Source organism: Homalodisca vitripennis, chromosome 4, assembly GCF_021130785.1.
Source record: "Homalodisca vitripennis isolate AUS2020 chromosome 4, UT_GWSS_2.1, whole genome shotgun sequence".
NCBI lineage: Eukaryota > Metazoa > Arthropoda > Insecta > Hemiptera > Cicadellidae > Homalodisca > Homalodisca vitripennis.
The window spans coordinates 88,431,380-88,450,822 of NC_060210.1; the positions used below are offsets into that span (position 1 = coordinate 88,431,380).

Genomic DNA, 19,443 nt, shown 5'->3' on the forward strand with positions numbered 1-19,443 from the left:
AATGCCTTTTTAATTTTTGGTGTTTAAATGTAGTGCAAATTGCGAAATTATATTAAACTTTTTTAATCAAACGTTTAATAGGTTAATAATTGTACTGGTATGTTTGAGTATTACACTTGTTACCATTTTTATGCAGCAAGTAATGCAAGTAAACTTTGCAAGTTTAAAACGCTTGAATGCAGCATTTTTAAAACGTAGAAACGTGTTTAGAACGCAAATACAAAAAATATTTTTTAAATAGAGTACTATACAAACATTTAAAAAATGTTCAATATATTCCAATACTCATTGTTTGCCTTCTCTTAAAGTTATATTATAAAAAAATTTTTTAGGATCTTTACCAATATTTGGTTTGAAATTAGACTTGCTTTATCTTCTAAGAAGCCATCATTAAAGGTAGGACATGTAAGATAACAACTAACAAGACTTTATAAGTGTAAATGCTATCTTATCTTATAGAATGTAAAAATGTTATGGATGTTCGATATAAACTTCTAACCATTACATTTATTTGCAAGTACTCGAGCAACCGCTACCTAATTAGTAATTGGAACACAACACCAACTCTTCTTGTTAACAGTTTTGTCTATGAAAGTAGTAATTCATTTTGAACTGCAATATAAGAGTCTAAAATGCTAAAATATATTCTGGGCTTCACTGAAGCAAACTATCTGTATTAAAACTATGTGTTTATTTTACGAGAAATATGACTATAAAGAAATTCTTATAAATCAAATACAGGCCACACAGGAACACCAAAATACAATTTAATCATCTAAAAATAAATCACAATCTAAATTTACAACATTAAAAAGGTCGGTGACCACTCTAAGGGAACGTCCATATACCGTGATGTTGATTTAGCTAGGTTGATGGGTAGTAATAAAATTGTTTTAAACTATTAAATTGGTAACACATTTTATGATTTTAAATACGCTCTTTAGAGTTTATTTGCGTTTTTATGTTTAAAGACAATTATATTAAACTGAAGGTAGTTGTAAACTAAAATATAAAGCTAATGTAATATAATGTTTGAGACAGTGTGTTTTTATACATAATAAAGGTTTTTAGGGAAACTTTCATACACTGGAGCAACAATAGTGACCTTCCAAGACCACAATCCTAACATTCATTTATACCTTAAACTTAAAAAAAATTCATAAAGTATTTTGTTTGCCTTTTGCGTTACGATTAGGAAACTTCAATGACGGGCTAGCCGATTTATTAGATGACTCTTTTCTGGAGGAAGTCAACTGTTCAAAATTCCTCGGAATATGCCTGGATCAAGGGTTGACTTGAAACTATCGCAATGATCATGTTTGCTCAAAAATGTCCTCGGGCATTTTTGTTCTGAGGTCTGTAGCTAAATACTGCCCCATTCAGATACTGATGACGGTGTATTATGGTTTGATCTACCCCCATCTCATCTACGGTTCGGTGCTGTGGGGAGCCAGAGTAAACTACCAGTTCTTTAGAGAATTCAAATTGCAGAAGCAAGCGATTCGCATAATCGCACAGTTAAGGTTTAGAGAAACATGCAGAGAAGCTTTTAAAAAGTTGCAACTGCAGACTATGCCGAATCTCTATATTTTATCTTATTTTATGTGTCTAAATGTGCTATAACACCTGGCCGAAACATACATTCATTTGAGACAAGAGGCAGAGATATCTACCGGCTGGAAGTCACAGGATATGGGTTTACGAACACTTGACCTCGCAGACAGGAATTCGTTTCCTCAACAAATTTCCAACTTCAACAAAAAATGCACCGACGCCTAACGCTTGTTGAAAGTGCTTTCTAGCATTTCAAGCATTTTATAGTGCTGACGAGTCTATGGAATTCGCCTGGGTGGTCACACACAAGTCACAAGAGTATGGTCATACACTTGGAACACTGACAACCAGTGTCGTTGGAAAATGGGGAAATCGGCATGAATGAATGTGGTGCGACTGAAAATACTGTATGTTGACTGGGGTCTTGATGTGGAGTTCTTGCTCATAACGTTACAAAAACTATTGCTATACATTTTGTGTAATGCCCTTGCAATAAAATATTTGAATATTGAAAATATTTACATATTTATTATATTTATTTGAGGATATAAATTTTGAATTTCTATTTTTATTTCTTTGTCGGTATTTTTTCTTCTAGAATGCTTTCTGGCTTCATTGGCCTCAAGTTGGAATGTTTCAGCCTTAATGACTTGCAGTATATTTTTTTCATATCGCGTTTTGGACCAGTTAGGTTCAAGTTTTTAGACCTAACTATCTTAGAACGTCTACTCTACCATTATTCCCATCATTGTTTGCAACGACAGCATCTAGAGCTCTATCATTAAAAGTTTTAAGGCCAATGAAATTAATTTTGGGAGCACTAGACCACAGTGCAAAGTACAATATGCACACAATTTTAGCATTATTTTATAAATCTAGGTTAACCAAGTACAGACAGTTGAGCTTCTATTGCAGGAGGATGCAGGGAATTTTTATTTATATACATCATATGTATAAAGTAGGCATTGTAAAATGTATATATAGGTCTTATACTCTTATATCAACTACAGTATGAAAAAATTAGAATGCTAAGTTAAAAAATTTTTATTAAGTTATACAATTAGCTAATTTCCATATGTTACAAGTTAACATATTCGTAAAAACCAAATAAAATTAATAAATATTTTTAAAACTTATAAAAGTCGTACATTTCCCCTATAAGCAAACACCTAAACTACATATTTTGTACATAATAGGATCTGGCCAGTAATTTGCAAGATTGTTGTTACGTAGAACTCAGTTCATCCGTGGTAAAATATATAATCTAAAGTCATTAAGTAAGGTAACAATGATTTAGGAGCAGATAAAACAAATTTCTAAATTGCTTTTTTTTATTCAATTTGCTAAGTTTTCCAGACTTTGAATTCCGTGCATATCTCGATGGCATGTCATTGCACCCTCGAGTACCATTGTTCGCAAAGCTGGTCTATCGGTTATAAACTTAAATTTAATTAGTATTTTTATTTTTGATGCCCGTTTACAAATGTGATAAGAAAAGCGCATCGTCGCTGTTACTTTAAACTGGTCACAACTTACAATATCATTTATGGAAGGTGGGAGGTGATCACCTGATACAACATAGGATTTGCTTAATACAACTATTATACGGTGGAGTAATCGTAATCTAGACAAACCAGAGCGAAATATGTTGCACCTTCTTCAAAGCAATACATTTAAAATCGCTTACATAGATATTTTGGAAACCTAGTTTCTTATTCGAAAGTATAAATTCGTAGTTCGAGAAACACCTTGATGATCTAACTTTAAAAATTTAAAGTGGAGTTATATTTCTCTAGAAACGACCCAAAAGGAACATGATTCACTTAATACAAAGGGCTTTTGACTGTAATCTAGGAGCCAAGAGCCAGCTTTTGGACTGTATAAGCTCAATCTGGTTATTCTTATAATCTTTAAATTTCGTCTAATAGAGAAATCTATATTCTGCCGCACTCGTGTGTTGGTGGAGGTCTAAATGGGCAGTATCGAAATATAAATAAAAATGATAATTTTTACTAGGAATATTCTTTTATTATCTTAACATTGTTAAAAACCAACTGACAGACATGTATTCAAAAGTCCAATTAGCTGTTAGGTCACGTGTTGACTTTCAATCTCTTTATGTAGTTGACTGACGGTGATATAGCTATTATTTATGCAATTCATATTCATTTTATTGTTTAAAATGTATACATTTTAAACTCATAATGCACAATTTAAAAATAATAAATTTCGTAAGATGATTTAATACGGTTTTTATTTTTATTTATAAAACTGATGAAAATAACCAAATATTGCCTCTGATTTGGTTAAATATTAAATTACATAAGATAAATATATTATAATATTAATTGTATATAAGATTTCCTATGTAAAGGCTACATTATTTTGTTCTACCCTATGGCAAGATGAGGTAATTTTTGAACAACCTTTAAACTTTCATAAGTAGATCATAGCTATTATTAACAAGGTAGATGCACGCCACGTGTTGAGTAACAAGCTTCGCTGATGTTGCTTGCAAGATTCGAATCTATACATTTCACTCTCGGAATTTTAGCGGGAAGATTTACAGGCAATCACACAGACAAAAGTTTTAACATCCTCCAGGCAGGCAAAAGTGAAATTGAAACAGTTTACTGAGTGATAGACGCTCAGCCAAATTTCATAGTTGGAAAAGTACATTAATAGAACCCTATCTTGGCTATGTATAAATGAAGTTTCACGCAAAAGTTAGAGACTGAAGATGACATTTTTCTCGGGATATCCTACCACATGGCACATTGATATTTTTGTCCATTACGTAGGTTTCACAGTAGCATTCATATAATAAAAGTTACGGTCGTTTAGGAGGGTTTTGTGTTTTTATCAGTTCTTGGTTTTTAGTGTCAATCTTTACTAGCCAATATTTTATTTGTTATTTTAAGCCAATCCAGTGCCGTAGACTTTAAAGAAAGGCAATAAATAATATACATTTATTTATTCATATGTATTTAAAAGATTGAAATACATATAAATTTATTCGGTTGTAAAACTGTTTAAATTGTGTATTGGACTCTACTGGAATGTTTAACAAGTAAAGAACCAATGTTGTGTAAATAAATAAAAAATGAACATTGATTTTCTACGTCTTCTTTTTATTTTATTTTATTAATAAAAATGTTACATGTTAACATATCATATGATTGTTTTCAGTTTCTCAATAAATTGATCTATTCCGTTTGTTTCTCGTTGTCCTCATGGTTAACAATAAAACTAATGTAAAAATATTCGCTAACGCTCAGCCAAATCCCATAGAGGGACGGCACCATCATCGATCCGTGTTGCCTATATAAAATAGAAGTTTCATAAAAAAATGTCAAGTTTATAGGTTAGTTCGTTTTTGATAGATCGTGCGGACAAACAGAAAGACAGAAATGAAATCGTTCCAGTCCCTCGATTGATAGGCTTTGCTAACGCTCAGCCACTTGAGTTGATATTAGACATAAACCACAGTACAGTTCTTAATGTGCTTAATGATCATAGAAGAATAGTTCCAATAACTGGACTGCATATTAGTAACGAAGCGCCTATTTTATCTCTACTATCCGAATAATGCTATCGATTAAACAGACGCTAAAATAACGTAATTAGTGTGAAGTTTAATTTACCCGAAAAAAATAATATTGGTCTCACAGTTATGACTCACAGGTTTTTTAATAGAACTTTTGTTCTTTACATAGACTGGCCAGACATCGCTGGAAGTCCAGGAGATCGCTGCTTCTAACCTAAGGTCTACCAACACAGACGCGTGCGGTTTGTATACAGACCATAAACTCGTCCCCTAATCTCTAACCGTTACTCGGCAAACACACACACACGCGCACACACTCGCACGTAGTGCGCGCGAGCGACGAGGTACCGCCACAGTTTCAAACTGTAATCCCAAAGATGGACCGGACCATTCAAACGCTCGCCTAGCTAAGCGCTTAAGCCGTCACGTCAGCTTTACTACCGCCTTCGATCGGACAAATTAACTTTGGCCAAGTCATTCAACATCCAAAATCCGACAAAGATAGCTTTGCGCTCTGATTGTGACGCCCGACCTTGGGTGACGTCATGATGGCCGAGGGGTTTGAACCTTGGAGTAAAACAACGAATATAATGTTCAACAGTCCCCTCTGACAATTCTCTTAAGTGGAGAAAAAGAACCGTTTTCATCGATTTGTCTCTGCCTTTTGTTCTTTATGGACATTTTCTACTCATTTCTTACTTTTAATCCCATCATGAAATTTGTACAAGCAACTTCCAACTGGTTTCCACCTGGAATTCAAAATCCACAATTCTTCACTGTAATACCAAGACCATATGTAACTTAAATGTTGATTAGCGCCTCAGCTTTTCACCCTGGACATACTGGTTCGAATCCTTTTTTGGTCAAGGGATTTTTCAACTTTTGATATTGCAATGACATTTAGCTTGTTCCTATTGATGTACCAAGAAGTGCGGGGAATTCTGATTATAGAATGTTAGACCTAAGCCAGTTGTTAAACTATGGGAAAACATTATTATATGTTCTATAAAAAAATGAAAAGTTGTATTAGTGAAAATGAGTATATTTAATTAAAAGTCGTTTATAGATTTAAATACGTTAGATTTATAAAGAGAAACGTTTGCAGTATGATTATTAATTTGTGGAATTCTTTCGTATAAGCTGTAATCAAGTGTCTGTAAATCAGTGTTTATATAATTGTTTACAAGACAGGAAGTTCCCCTTCCAACACCACAAAATGATATTTTAAAGCGGCAAGCTTTCCCTTGGTTTAAATGTCTTAAAGAAAAGCGGGCGTAGAGGAAACAAGGACTGTATCTCAGGCGACTGAAATTGCCCATAAATAAGGGCGAGCGTCTGAAAAAACATCAATGTAGGATTAGGTGGCTGTCCGAACCAGTAATTACACGATCTTAAGGGAGCAATTGGAGAGTAACCACATGGGGTTCAAAGGGTAATTTGTTTTGGGGGGCTTAGTGGCGGTGGCGGCGGGCCCATATGCGCCGGCGTGCCACCACCCGCGCCCTCTCGCGTGTCGGCTCTTTTATTTAACCCCAATGTTCATTAATATTATTTCAATATTATATTCAATGAGCTCTTCGTGGGCTTTTTCTATCTCTTAAACTGAGATTCCACTTTTACGATTCATGACCTTGGTTAAAAAATTAATTTCATTACAAATCATTGCAGAAATGTCATTGACGTAAAACACGTTCGCTCTAAATTCTCTATAGTGTAAAACCCATGCTCGGAACTGTTTTATTAATTCTTCAAATATTTAAATTCAGCTGACAATATTATCTAGTTAAAACTCAAATAACTGCAGTTATTAAACGAATTCTAAGCTTGTTTCTCAACCGTTGGCTAAAAAACAGGATTTCTTCTAATAAATCACCTTTCCGAAGATCCCACTTTTGCACTAAATCACAGCCTAAGCTCCCGAACCCATGTCATCGATGACGAAGAACCCTCAACACTCCTGGAGCACCTGTTGTCCCTCCACCACTGGTAGAGACGGAAGTCGTCTGTCGGAAGTAGACGGGTCAGATCGTGGTCACAGCTGACCGCAGGCGGGAGAGTGACCCCTGCTGCTGTTGACCTCTAATAGATCACGACAAGTGTTTGGCCGCAGTGGGGAACAAGAAGCTTCCGCCACGTCCTCCCTTGTCTGCTGCCTAAGACCGACTAGACACAGTTAATACAACTCAACATGTTTAAATGATTCAACCCCTTTTTAATATTTTCTACCCTCAGTTCTTGAACGAGGAAAACTTTTATTTACCAGAGAGTTGAGCCACTGTGGGCCCTTTCATGTATTGGCTCTTTTATGTTGTGGCTTTGTAAGATAAATAATTAGAGTTGGAATCAATGAGATCTGGATGTTTGAGACCAAAAACTATCCATTTCCATTGGAAATGCTAAAATTTTACTGAGATAGTTTAAACAATAGCAATTACTTACTGTCTACACTGAAACTATCCCCCAAAAAATTAGTTTAAAGATACCAACCTGGAATTATTATTAGAACTTCCACCCGTAGGTGTTAAAATAGTTTTTGTGTGTCCAGTGGAGGTAATTTAGCAATACTGGCTTCTACTCATCACGCTGCTGTGGGAAGGTAATGAAGGGGTTGCTGTCCTCACCACATGTCGCAATATCTCTATGATCCACCATGAGTCAGCGATGCCAGGCTCCCTCCTGAGCGCGCTCCACCGTGCTATCGCAGCATTACTTACGCATAGCTGAGCTCTTATTAATACTGTTTTTTACGTATCAGACTGTCACTCAACCTCCCTCGAGAGCAACATGTGTACGCATTTCCACAGCCCATTCAGCACACTAGATTAGCCGCACCCCTCATTAACCGCGCTATGTATATGGTGATAAAACTGTCACGGAGAAGAATAGACCTATCGGTTTCATAAAGGATTTTTTTTTTTTAATATTTTACTTGTTATTTATTATGTTTACAAATATTGTATAAAACTTGTAATAGACAATGCTGAAACACAAACTGAATTTAAATCATTTAATCTAATAGTATATTTATTATATAACAATTTCGAGATTTGTTTTCTTATTCTATTGGCGGGGCACATGCATTGTCTAATGTTCGTTGCACGATAATAAACAGTGTCTAAGCGATTATGATTTAAATGTAAAAAGCTTAGATAAAGTGAATTTATTAATTCGTAGGTTTAATATAAACTAGTATGTTTAAAAAGAAAAGTAATAAAGACTGGTTACTTAAATTTTTAAACTATTTTGGAGACTGAATAATATTGAAGTCCCCAAGAATCGTGTTACTCGAATCTTGTCTAGGAGTTGTACCAGGGGAAACAGAGATAAAGTCAAAGCTGCATATATTAGCCTATAGAATATAATTATCCTTCCGTCATGGATCTGGATGGGGCAGAATAATACAAATTTTACAATGTTTGCACCTGCATTGCAACTCACCTGAGTTGGTGATGGAAGGAAGTGTAAAACGGAGTGAGGGGGGGGTTGTAGAACGGTTGTGTGTAAAGAGCGGGTGTTTACGATCGCCAAACAGTGAGCTGGAATGTTGTAGCGGACTGCATTCCTGGAGTGAGTTACGATGTGTGGAGTTGATAACGTACGATATACACACACGCACGAACGGGCACGGGCGCGCGCGCTTATAGACAATATTGTAGTAAGATACCCTGCAGGTCACAGGCCATTGTTGATATTTGCAATGTGATAACAAACGATATACATCAACACGACGTCAGGAGCATTTTTACCAGACTTGCTCCTTTGCTTGCACTATGATCGCAAGGTTTTCCAGGATTTTGATAAGAGATTTCCATTACAGTTTAACGCTTTTTTCTCAAACTCAGAAATTTTTAACAAATTATTCAATTGATTATACATTTTTTTATTTTTACTAAACAATAAATGAAACGTTCTTTTTAGCAATAAAAATATATACAATGTTGACGCTTTAATTTATCATTTTCCTTCCTCATCTTTGAAACAGGAAAATTGTTCAGTAACCTCCACGGCTTTTCATGAATTCATTAATGGACTAGAAAGCCTCAGACAACAAGATGGGTTTTAAACTATCTTTGATTTGTTGAGTACTGTTAATAATGTTTTTACGATGGAAGAATTATGAATAACATTAATTATCCAAACATTTTCCGAGGATTACGTTGTTACCTACACCATACGGGTTGAAATTGATATGATATGTATTCGGTGACATTTTTATTACTTTGACACCAACTTTACAATAGTCATTTGAGTGCAAATGTTTGGTTTTACTGAGTTGTTTTCAATTAGTATCGAAAGTATTGAAGAAAAGCCTAAACTGCTTTTATATTTTTGTTCATATTTAAAAGTTTTCCACACACTGAGAATTGAAGAAATTTCAACACTTAATCCAAAAATAAATAAAGTTTGTCACAAGAAATAGAACGTCACGTGACATAGAGAGTCTTCCCAGAATTTGCTAATCCTATATTGACTAAAGTTCTAGAAAATCAGTAAGGCAAGCGCAAGAGAAAGCGGATTTCCAGGTATGCTGAACAAGGAAGCGCGAGTGTTTCATTAGTAAACTACCCGTTTAATTTTCTCCAACAATTGTTCGAGAAGGACGGTTACGTTCATAATTGGGATTATAAGAATTATATCGTTTTAGAAAGAAGATCCTATTTTCAGGAAACTTCTATTCTCAGATGAGGTTGTTTTTCCTGCAGAGGTTTGGTGAATGGGTGGAATTTATTGTTCATATTGTGCCTCGAATAATCCAGGTAACTGATAACTGTTGGTATCCTAACCGCGAAAGCGCTTTTGTAATAAAAAGTTTATGGAAGTACTAAACATGTCTTCAATACTAAAACTACACCACCTCCAACAATAATTGTTCAAGGCATAGAATCCAGGTACTTCATTTTACATTGAGATAAGAACAATAGGTCGAGATGGATTTATCATGAATCTACATAGCATCAATCTGATAACCGATATATTTTTCATTTGAGAAACAGCAATTTTAGTCCTTTAGAGAAAACGTAACGGAATTATTTACAAATAAAATGCAGTAACGATATGTAATACAATCTACTGAGCACTTTGGTTAGTGAACTTTTTACGAAAATCAAACAAAATAAGTGACGTTCCACATTTTCCTTTCGAAGCCTTCATTTCTCACCTGGCGATTCTTTTCGGATGATGTAAAATAAACGTATTAAAGACGAAATCCACAGACTCTTCTTATTGAAGTTAGCAATAAGAGGAATTCTTGAGAATTACATTGAATTTTGTTCATAAGACTTGAAAATGAAATTAACACAGTAAAATGTAAAGAAATTATACGTGTATATCTTGAGCGTGTTTTTTTTATCCTCCAACAAACCTTTGCACGTAATACCGATATTGTTTTGGGTTTGTTATATTTAAGTGAATTAAATTTTTGCAATTGGAAATACTTGTACTGTATAATTATATTTTGTTATAAACGACCGTTATAAAATTTGTAAACTATATTGTACCTCTGAAATTAATATAAACCGCGGATTACAAAAGATAAGATATCTCTCCACATTGGAAACACATCATGACACAGCACTATAAATGATTATTTGCACAATAAACATAAACATATGCAAAGGAAAAGAGTGTTATATAACATAGTATGTAAAGTTCTTTATTGATAGTGTTATGAGGGAATTTAAGAATCTCGTTCGTTCCCGATTCTTTATGAGTACTCTAAGGTCATTTACGTACAAAGGTGTGATTTTTATGATCTAAGAATTAAGAATTTCAACTACAACACTGGATTCCGAATGTTAATTCCGATCTAAAATGAGATGAAACTATGATAGATAAGAGTCTAACCTATACCACTACTAGTTTCGGAATCATAAAAGATACACGGCTTTGAATTTTGAGTCTACGTGAAGTCCGGATAACTCACTATGGTGACTGGAACCAAGATTTATATGTTCTTCTTCTTCAGTTATAGCTTAGGCAGTAGTTGGACACAATAAAAAAAAAGCGCTGGTCATGGTACACCGTTTCTGATTTGTTGAGGGTTGCTGAAGGTTTTTACCGCAGTACAGTATTAATATCGAAACATAAAATAAATCGAATCACAGTAAATTCATGTGATTATTTATATTATTTATGTTCTTTGGAGTTCCTGTTATTAGTTACAATTTTTAACATGATTTATTCACAAATAAAACTGTGTTATGACAACAACAGTCAAGGATATTTTTTGTATCCTTCCTTAGATCTTTCACTCTTTAACTTCTTTCATGCCGCATGGCAATTTATGTTGTATGTTTATATGCATTGCAATCTAAAATAATTGAACAATTGGATCGTAAATTTTACAAATCTTATTGAACTGAATTATGACTGATTTTTGCTAGTCCCAATATGGTATTAATACATTTTAAATTGATGCCACGTTAAGTTGCCTGAAAGTATGGCCTCCAGTTTTCGGTGTGCTATGGCAGGTATGAGTGATTTGATATTTGGAAAAGAATTTTTAAATTGACCTTCCACTCATTTTTCTTTTTTACTCTATAATAAGATTTCCATTAAGGGATGAACCCTTAATGGTCCTCAAAGTAGGAGTTTATAGCAAATTTTTCCTTTTATTGTTAAATTTTGCCTTTCGCCATAAATTACTTTTAAAAAAGTGTTCAAGTATCAACGTACTAAATATAGCTTTGTCCCTTTGTGGCATTATGCAACACTATTAAAGTAACGCATATAATATTTTCATTGTTCTTGTTAATTAAAAACTCAAAAATAAAAAGGAATATGTTAAATCACGAGAGGGTCAAAGAAGGTCAATGTTGTCTGAACAGTCATTTTGGATATTCTTTAGGAGAGGAATTCGGCAGTGGTAACATTAGGGTTGGTGTACGTTTTCCTGTTAATTGTTCATTTTATTTATAGACCTGTGAGAATACCATTATTTTCTTCTTGTATTTAATTTGTTTATTTTTGTTTCCAATACTACATCAATATTTAAATCTTAAATTATTCTATACGGCATCTTTGCAATCCTAAAAGTTTTTGTGAGCTCTTAAAATTCAATTTAACGATAATAAATTATATTAAAATTTCTAACTTAATAACTTAAATAATATTCAAAAATAAATTTACTCTTGAACATACTTTAGTTACATATTTTTAATTCAAAACATGAAACATAGTTCCTACTGATCATATTCAAATTTCACATTGGAACTTTTTCTGTTTCAATGTAGTATCTGAGGAAAATAGCAGAGGTTTGCGAACTGCCAAATGCATAGAGTATCAAAGCGTGTGTTGCATTATTTATACGTGTACAAGTAACGTTCCCGTAGAATAACCCTGGCGAAATTGAATTCAGAGAGGATCTGGAGAGAGGACTACAAAGAAAACGATCTTTTATAAAAGGTAATTTATGATAGTGTGGTATGTGTTCAAGTCAAAATAGACTCATATTGAGAAATGTAAATGATTTAAAGTACAAAGTTACTAACTGAAATACGATTCCTTGGGTTGTTCAGTGAGACCAAATTTGGTGCCATTGTTTCATGATAAGATTTTAAGTAACTATTATTATAAATGTAGTCTCTTTCTTTATCTTTTTGGTTGACGCTTATAAGTGTGTGTCAAGCTAATAAATATGAGGTGGAAAGATGTATAATTTAGCGTTGTAAATCTTTTCACTACCTTCCCATTACGACCCCCATAACATTTGCCTTGAATTTTGATTAATTTCTTTCTTGCAGGGAATTGCTCTATTGATCTCACGAGAACTAGGCCGCTTTGATGTATATTATGCAAATACAACAAACTGTGTTTAGTATTCCTAATGATAATATATATTAATAATTCGTCACTGGTAAAAAGTTATTTTGGCTTACATTAAAAGATCGAGGATTCCAATTATAATAGGTTATCATTTGTTAAAAAATGTAAATGCGTATTATAAATTCAAGTAAGCATTCAATATCATTCATAACCAAGTTGTTTGTATACTCTACAGGGTGAATATAAAGTCAGGACCCCCCCCCCTCTATTTTCTTCTATAGGTAATATAAGGAGATATCCTTTGGGTAGTGGTGCAATGTGGAAAGGAAGTTTCATTTTATGACATTGAAAATTTTTTTTTGTCCCCCAAAAATGCGAAATTTTGGGGGCAACCCAAAAATTTCAAATGTAAACCCCTATCAAGTGACCCCTTATTTTAAAGAGCATGAAAAAACTTAAATAGTAGTGAAAACCAGAGATTGCTATCTCTTTCCTAATCCGAAATAATAGCCAGTATTGCCAAAACAATTTTAATAACTCACCACGTCACGAAGATACGAAAGTGACAATGTTCCAGCTGCATGATCAGCTGTTGGTGTCAGCTCTACTGTCTATTATAAATAATAATGCATTAGCTGACTCATACTGCTTGTTGTGTTCTGACGATTTATTTACATTGAGGTTATGTATACTGATGATAGTCCAGTTGATTTTGATGTGAATATTTCTTAATTTTTGAAATTAAAAAATGGCACAGAGTGATTTAGAAAGTAATTCATCCAGTGATTTATTTGGAGAATATTTTTTTTTTTTTTTTTTTTTTTGAGAATTGATTTCAAAAATTAAGAAATATTCACATCAAAATCAACTGGACTATCATCAGTATACATAACCTCAATGTAAATAAATCGTCAGAACACAATAAGCAGTATGAGTCAGCTGATGCATTATTATTTATAATAGACAGTAGAGCTGACACCAACAGCTGATCATGCAGCTGGAACATTGTCACTTTCGTATCTTTCGTATCTTCGTGACGTGGTGAGTTATTAAAATTGTTTTGGTAATACTGGCTATTATTTCGGATTAGGAAAGAGATAGCAATCTCTGGTTTTCACTACTATTTAAGTTTTTCATGCTCTTTAAGGGGTCACTTGATAGGGGTTTACATTTGAAATTTTTGGGTTGCCCCCAAAATTTCGCATTTTTGGGGGACAAAAAAAATTGTCAATGTCATAAAATGAAACTTCCTTTCCACATTGCACCACTACCCAAAGGATATCTCCTTATATTACCTATATAAGAAAATAGAGGAGGGAGTCCTGACTTTATATTCACCCTGTATAATAGATTGATGTTATACTATCATGTTGAGCAGACTATATCCTGGCCAGAGAACCATTTTCAATTTCAACATAGAAGTAGTAGTGGTGGAGTTTTAAACCGGATAGTTTCAATCCTCGAAATTAACTTATTCGAATACATCGTGTTTGTAAATAGACAGACACAAAGACTGAAATCGACTTTCGTAATATTTTATATAGACAAGCAAAGCAGTTCAATACCGTCTCAAAAACCGTACAAATAAATAAAACTGTATTATCCAGTAACGAATTATTTATTTATCTCAAGAGGATATTCCCTCTGCTTTAAAGTCATCAATCTAAGCATATGAAAATACTTATATAAGTATATACTAGTGTTTACTATGTAAAGCAGACAATTCTATTTGCGTCTCAAATTTCAAGACTATGTCATCGCAGAGTGTTAAAATCGATGAAATATTAGTAATCAGAGACGATAAGGAAAAGAGTTAATAAAAAATTTCAAACTACCATACTTACATATGCTCGTCGATACCATATTTCATCGGTAATTTCAGTCACTAAAAAAAGATAATACATTCCTTTGCTATTTAATTTACAATGAAGACTAATTGTTACAATTCAGGAGCATCGAACAAATTTGCATTGTTAAAGCAAACAACCTGGTTTGTTATTGATATCGACAAAAGTATTTCTCCTAATACCGTCTGCTAGTTTTGGTAGAGGTCCAAATAGGACGGTAACAAAAGGGTTAAATATATGAAATTGTTTTTTCCCATCAGATTATAAACTTCTTAGCTTGACACACCTAAAACAAACTGACAGACACATACATAAATACAAATAAAGTTATAAGCGTGTCAAGCTAAAAAAAGCTTGACCTGAGGAAAAAGTATAGTTTCATAATTTTTGACAGTTTTTACTTTCGACGCCCACCAAAACTAGAACGGCTGACAATAGAACTCTTCCTTGAGAAAATGTACTCTCTCGGTAAAAAAAACCAGGTTGTATGCTTAAACAGTAAAAATTGGCACTTGACTCCTAGACTAGACTAAGTAATTTCATACACGTGTTGTAAAAGTGTATTATTAACAATTCATTATACTTATACATTACACTTCACAATACATTATACTCTGTTTACTAATTTTTATTCTGATATTTCGTTGCTAACATTGTACCCATAATACCATTGTAACTAGAGTCACTTTTTGACAGACAAATACCAAGATTGCATATAACCGATGTTTCTAAATTTCAATAACATAGTAGAAGTAGAGCTCTACAAAATTTCAACTCTCTAGCCCAGTGTTTCCCTGTGGCGCCGCGATTGAGCGACAGCGGTTAAGAAAATATTATTTCGTATGAAAAAAAAAATAAAAATACACTTTTTTATTACTTTATTACGCTAGAGTAAACTTTTAATGTTGTATCAAATTATTTAGTTATCATTAATATACCTACAGCTCCACAAATCACTTTTATATTAAAACAATTAAGCATGAACAAAAACAATTGCTAAGTCATCGCATGAACAGCGTTGTGAGGGACTCGAAGGCGCACTCTCCACTATTTCATGGAACGTGCTGCCTTGGCACTACACATCACTCCACCCAGACAAGCCAATAATCATGACACTGACTGGCTAAAATATCTTAATAATATCGTAATATGTAGTCTACTGATAATGGCAGTTCAATGGCGGGTCGAAAGGGGGGCTTCAAGCTCCGTTACAGCGAAGGCGACCATTGCGATTTGGACCCATTGCAAGATCCATAGAGAAGCATCAGGAGCTGAACATCTCATTAAGGAACTGCACGATATACTTAACATTGTTATTGGTGCACTTAACATTGTTATTGGTGCACTTGACATTGTTATTGGTGCACTTAACATTGTTATCGGTGCACTTAACATTGTTATCGGTGCACTTAACATTGTTATCGGTGCAATCAACATTAAAACACTCCTATATAGTAAATGTTTTTAAACAAATGTACAAGGATACGGGATCTTACTGTTTATGTTTTACTCTGCAGTAGTCCTTGTTGGTTGTCTCATGGTAACTCATTTTCTAGAGTGTTTGAGTTGAGACCCGAAATACATGCTTACCAGAAGGATAAATGGCGATACATGTCATGGCGATATATTTATTGATAAGAACTTTTCTGGAACATTCAGCTCTTCTTACTGAATTGTTTGAAAAGTTGAATATAGTAAGTAAGTAATTGCAAGAAAAGAACACAAATATCTCAAACCTCTCAGACAAAGTGGAAGGTTTAAAAAAAGAAACTAGATTTTCGAAAGGCTATCATGGCTAAAAGTGAATGCAATAGATTTCCGCCTTGAACAGTTTATTGCAGAAAGGTTTTCCAAACTGAGTGTATTTTGATGAGTATATCCCTATCAAAGATATCAAAGATGGGGTGTCTCTATAATGTGGATATCAAATCCATTTAACAAAGATGGCATCTAAACGTTGAAGAGAGTGGACAATTGGTTGAATTCCAAATAGATACTTCATTAAGGACTGAACTACAAACTAATTGATTGCTAACGTTTTGGCGTAATGTCAAAAAAAAATGAATCCGCAAATTGTCAGGAAAGCGTTTCTTATGTTGATGCCCTACCTACTTTGCTCTTTCCTTCCTTTGTGAGGCGGGCTTCTCAGCTGTGGCAGTTACCAAGCCAAAATACAGACCAAACTTAAAAAAAAGTGTGTGATGCAGTTTCAACAAGAGTCCAGATTTTCATGTAGGCTACTAATTAAACGAAAAAATCTTATACTTCGTATAGACTTTTAGCAAATATGGTGAATGGCTTGTGTGAAACTTAAACGGAATATTATAAATGTGATGAATTTGAGTAGATATAATCTGACGAGGTAAACTAATTTTTATGAAAGCAATCATTTAATTATTACAACAATATTTAAAACGTCAAACACTTTGTACTTTACTTACTTCCCTCTGTATATTTACTTGTATTACTCCAAGTTTAACAATAATAATAATAGTTTTCTTTAAAAATCAGTAATAGTGAATAGTACATTAAAACACGGTTTCTACTTGATATTTTTATTATGGCTAATTTACATGACGTAAAGGGCAAAATTTTACCGATGTTAATGAATTATGTTAATTATAAAGTTACAATACTTTGTTTGTTGTTCTTTATCGACTCCATAGAGGGGTGGGGCGCCATGGAAAGTAATACAGACCTAAAGGGAGCATTGGGTCCAAAAACTTTTTGAAACACTGCACTAGACCAAATCGTACGATACTTCTCGCTTACAGAAAGACAGATGTCGGATTTCGTTTCGTTTTGCAAGTGGCTGGTAAAACTTTACTAAGCACTCATCTAACAACAATCTTATTTTATTGCGAATACTAGAATTTAAATATTTGTAATTTCCAAATGTTAGTAGAATTTAGAGTGTACCAAGCTATCTATAATAACTCTGAAGTTGAGTCTTCTCATAAGTGTCGAGTTAATTCTGTCATGTCACGATACAGTGTGAATTAAAAAATCACAACGACTTATTTTGGAGTTGGCTAAGTCGATTATGCAAAACATACTCCTAGCACTACAAGAAAAAAACTTGTTGAACAACACTGGTAAAAAATGACTTGGATTTTTCCATCTTAAGAATGGTGTGGACATAACTTTACGCTTCTAAATCTAGTGGTATAGGGGGCAACCGCAAGTCTAAGATTCCAAAAGCTTTATATGTATAGAGTAAGGGTTAAATACAAACTGTACTTATGTTTTTGAATTGTTATCTGATTTTTTATTTTGAGTGCGATAAAGAAAATTAGAACTCTCTATAATGATATTTGCACTATGTAAAATACGATAGTGGGTGATGTTCATAAAGCAGTTTTATTGCTGTTATCTTTAGATTGAATCCGTGTTTTACAAACAGTCGCCATATTGGGGTCATAAACCATATCAGGGGAGCGAGCTACATCGCATCGTCTGGGTGAGGTTAACATTAACAGGTCTTTCCAGTTCACTAGGCGCTTGCAACACATGTTAATCTTCATTTTTGTTGCCACACAATTAACGGCCTATCATGCATTAGAGTGTAGATACTACATTAGATTAACATGTATTTATGCATACATATTTATGTTTTGTGTTGTTTCTAAAATAGCTTAAATTAATCTTTGTCATCTTGAGGGTTTCATGCATATTTTATTTCTTATATAACACTTGTACTTTCAAATTTCTTTAAAAGTTTTTCTGTAAGATACTTTTTTTGTAGAATGGTGTTTATGCCCTGCGTAAACTTCTTACTATTTGAGGTTAAATAATCATAAGAAAGAACTTTAATTAGTAGTTTATGGGAGATCTGAAACCAGTAAAATATTGAATTCACGGATTGGCAGCGCCGAACTTTTTACACTCAGTGATGCATCAGATATCTCTAGTTATACCCTTGGTTATGAAACCTTCTGACGAAGGTTATAGTCACATTAATTAGGAGTAGTACGAGAATATCAACTGGTAACATCACAGAAACCCCTCTTCTTTTCAGGTCTAGAAAGAACACCTCATGTTTACTATACCATTCATAGGATCTTCATGACTATTTGTTATGTTCAAAGGGAAAAATTGAAATTTACAATGCAATTTTTAAATACGTGTTCAATATAGTGCCATTGTAAATATTTATATACAAATATATATGCAATTGAAGAATCACGACGTCTCGGAATACCATCTAGTCTTCGACACTTTGAGTTTCCCTTATTGCCCTTTTGTTGGCTGTGCGTTAACAAAGCTCGAGGGGCGGGAAGAATGGCATTCCTGTCCGTCTCTCATATCTCGAAAACAAACTAACCTCTCGTACTTGAAATTTTCCATAAAGTTTTTTTTCTATTTAGGCAACACTGAGTTCGATGATGGTGCATGTTACTTAAAGATACTTGGCTGAGCACTGGCGAATATTTTTACATGGATCTCATTGGAACCATGAAGATAACGAGAAATTACAAGAATAAATAAATGTGTTAACAAACTGATTATAATCATATGAAATGTGGGATATTAACACGTGTAGCCTGCACGCTACATCACATACATAATCTTTCAGAGGCTTTGTGTGTGGGCTTTTATTCATAGAGTAAAAATAAAAATTAATAGAGTGGAAAGTCGATGTCAGAATTCGGTAATAAGATTCCATTTCAGCGCACTTCTACGTTGTAGTACTTACCTAGTTCCCCGGAACTCTTATTATTCAAACACTGC

The 19,443-nt window shown here is 33.7% G+C and overlaps 1 protein-coding gene across 4 annotated transcripts in view; it reads left to right on the forward strand.

Moving 5' to 3' along the window:
- Positions 1 to 19,443, forward strand: part of LOC124359723 (pituitary homeobox homolog Ptx1-like) — a 97,244-nt gene that overhangs the window by 23,502 nt on the left and 54,299 nt on the right. The window lies entirely within an intron of this gene.